Raw genomic sequence first — 3,496 nt, forward strand, 5'->3', positions numbered from 1 at the left:
TTAAATATGTTCAGATTTGTTTCCTTTTAAAAAAACATAACTAAACCTTTTCTGGCACGTGTGTTCAGAGTAGGCTTGCCCTGCACATTTACCACAACAGCTTTTAAGCTTTTTAAGCTCAGCTTTTTCTGTAGTCTTGGCATCAGCTGAGGGTTTCCTGTTCAGAACTGTCCCAAATTCCAGTCTGGACCTGTGGCCTCACTCTTGTCTCTGAAACAAAACTCCTGTGCTTGTAGGGACTGGCCCAAAATGAGGTTATCCCATGGGGATAATGGGGATAATTTAGGGCCCAGAGAATGATTCTCTTCCCTGGAGAGCTCCAGCTCTGTGGGCAGCAGGGATGGTTGGGTGTGGTGCAAGGTGGAATTAGAACGGTCGCTTACACGGGGTGGTTTTGCTGGATCCCAAATCCCAGTCCTTAAGCAATATTGCCCACATTCAGGGAGCAAAGAACTTCCTGACACTGCTGTAATAAACATTTTAATCTTGGAGGTTAATCAAGCAAGGTTTTTGTTTGGCCAAGTGAGATGTTTGTTTTGAGCTGGTTTGTAAATGAGAGCGTGTTTGTGTAGAAAGTACAGAAACACTGGAATAAAGAGGCCAAAATTAACACAATTATGTACAATGAACCTGTTATTAAATCAAATCCAAGGGGGCTGGTTTGGGTTTATTCCTCACAGGAAGCTTTGGGAGTGTCATGAAGGCCACTGGTGAGGAGCTGGGTGGGTGTTTTGCTGTGGGTGATGCCTCACACAGGAATGCTGTAACCAGGGTTAGAGCACAGGCACCGGACTCCCTTGAGGTGTTTTGATTTCCACTACACATTTTTACACATAAATACATCACAACATTGAAAAAATTCTTCCCCAAGCAGTCCTGGGTAGTTGTGGTCTCCCCACTCCACGTGGGTGTTATGCTGGTAGTTCCAAGGAGAATTTGGTGCCTTTCCAAGACAGCTTAAAAATATTCCCCCTGCAGGTTCCATTTTAGTACCCAGAGGTGGTAAGAGTGTCTTTATCATCTGGTAAAATGCTTGTGGTTTTTAAATAACTGAATGCTAAATAAAACTGAGGCAAGACTTAGGCTTTGTAAGTGCACAGTGATTTGTAAAAATAGTGCTGGTATTTTGGGGTCAACTCATGATGATTTCCAAAGCTCAGTGTTCCTTTCTAATCTGTGTTCAAACCCATTATTTTCTGATGCAGCATTTTGCAGCAGAAGGAACTTCTGCCATGTAGCTCTTTGTGAAACAGGTGCAATATAAATAAAGGGAAAATTTTGTTTTTCCAAGGCTTAAATTTCTGGGTTGTGCTGTGAGCTGTTAAAAATAATTCTGAAATCTCTTTGTGGTGATGTTCTGGGGCAGTGAAACAATTTGTTAACCCTGAAGTGACAGGTGATGAACTCACATGTGAGTATCCAAGGGGCACACAGATTATTTTCATGTTAGATTTCTGTAACTTGATGGGAAAATGGGTGAGTTTCCCAAAAAACCCAAACCAACCCCACACTCCTTCCTGTGTGGAATCCTGCCCTTCAGCAAACAAACTTTTTCTGTGTTGTTTTCCTGTTCAGCTGTTGTTCTGTGAAGTTCTGATGTCACTGTGGTCCCTGTGGATCCTGCTGGGATCCCTTATGGAATCACCACTCTGGTGAATTCCAGCCTCGTGCCAGGAGTTGAGATGGGTTTGGGGCATTTTGTGGATAAACCATTGCTGAGGAAGGTGGCAGCAGAAGGGTGACCATGTGGGCTCCGACAGCAAGGCAGGAATAACCTCTGTCCCTTGCTGTCACCACTCCTGGCTTGGGATCTGTGCCACTGCAACCATCACAGCTTTGGCCAGGAACTCTGCGTGCACTTGCTTCTTGCCTCTAGCTCCATTTTTATTTCTCAGGGGACACCAGTGAGCCCCAGTGTCCCTGTGCTGGGGACACCAGTGAGTCCCTGATGTCCCTGTGCTGAGGACACCAGTGAGTCCCTGATGTCCCTGTGCTGGGGACACCAGTGAGCCCCCGATGTCCCTGTGCTGAGGACACCAGTGAGTCCTGATGTCACGGTGCTGGGGACACCAGTGAGCCCCGGTGTCACCGTGCTGGGGACACCAGTGAGCCCCGATGTCACCGTGCTGGGGACACCAGTGAGCCCCAGTGTCCCTGTGCTGGGGACACCAGTGAGTCCCTGATGTCACCGTGCTGGGGACACCAGTGAGTCCCTGATGTCACCGTGCTGGGGCCACCAGTGAGCCCCAGTGTCACCGTGCTGGGGACACCAGTGAGTCCCTTATGTCACCGTGCTGGGGACACCAGTGAGTCCCTGATGTCACCGTGCTGGGGACACCAGTGAGCCCCGGTGTCACCGTGCTGGGGACACCAGTGAGTCCCTTATGTCACCGTGCTGGGGACACCAGTGAGTCCCTGATGTCACCGTGCCTGCTCCTGCCCTGCAGTACCACCCTGACCCAGGTGGTGGCACCAGTGAGCTCTCAGAACCTGCAGTTCCTCACCCACACCGAGTTAAACCCATCCAAAATCTGACTTAAGTCTCTCAGAGACAGGAAAATATAAATACAGAAACCTCTATTCCCTCCTTACAGAACCTATTTTCTTACATTTTCAAGGCCTTTATGTTTAATTTTTTATGTAGCTATAAAAGTTATATTTGTATATTTAAGAGCTATATATATCAGAATTCCTTACCTTCCAACATTCTGTATATAATACAGTAGATGAAGAGGTTTATTTGGAAATAACCCTCAGTAATTATGTAAATTAATATTATTTTTCAGTATGTGTAAGAATAAGAAGTTTTAAAGGGAGGAATTAAAACATAGGGAGGGGAAGGCAGAGGTGGATGGAAGAAATAAAAATAGGCCATAGGGAAGAGAAGGAGGAACTGAAATTTTATGACTGTTACAACACCCCAAACGTGTGAGCACCACCCCAGGGGACACCTGTTCTTGTGCTCTCCTGCATCCTCCTCCCCTCAGCATCCCCTCTCTGCCCCACCTGTGGCCCCCAGCTGTTTGTGGTGGTGCTGAGGGGGGAGAAGATGTAACTTCTGACCCTGGGAGTATTTTCATGTTTGGCTTTTAGGTTTTTATGAAGATGCAAAGCAATGAGCAGAGAAAGCTATCAGCACCAGAGGGAGGTGAACAAGCTGAGAGCACTAATGCCTAGACTGAACTAGTTCCTACTTTTCAAGCCTCCTTCCTTCTTCTTTCTCCTCTCCTTCCCCCTTTCTCCCAGATTTCCTTCTTCCTCCTCCTTCTACTCCCATAATGACAGATAACTAAAATGGAAATGTAGAAAGAATACTCAAACTTAATGGCACAAAGGAAATCATAAAGGACAGGCAGAGTCTGACAGGCCTCTCCACATCCACATTGTCACAAAGGTATCACTTCTCTTTAAATCTCACAGTGCTAAAAGCAGATTTTCTCTTTAATGACTTTTACACCTCTCATGAGGTTGCCAAAAACTCCAGCAACAAAATAAA

The sequence above is a fragment of the Parus major genome, chromosome 28 (genome assembly GCF_001522545.3).
Source record: "Parus major isolate Abel chromosome 28, Parus_major1.1, whole genome shotgun sequence".
Classification (NCBI taxonomy): Eukaryota; Metazoa; Chordata; class Aves; order Passeriformes; family Paridae; genus Parus; species Parus major.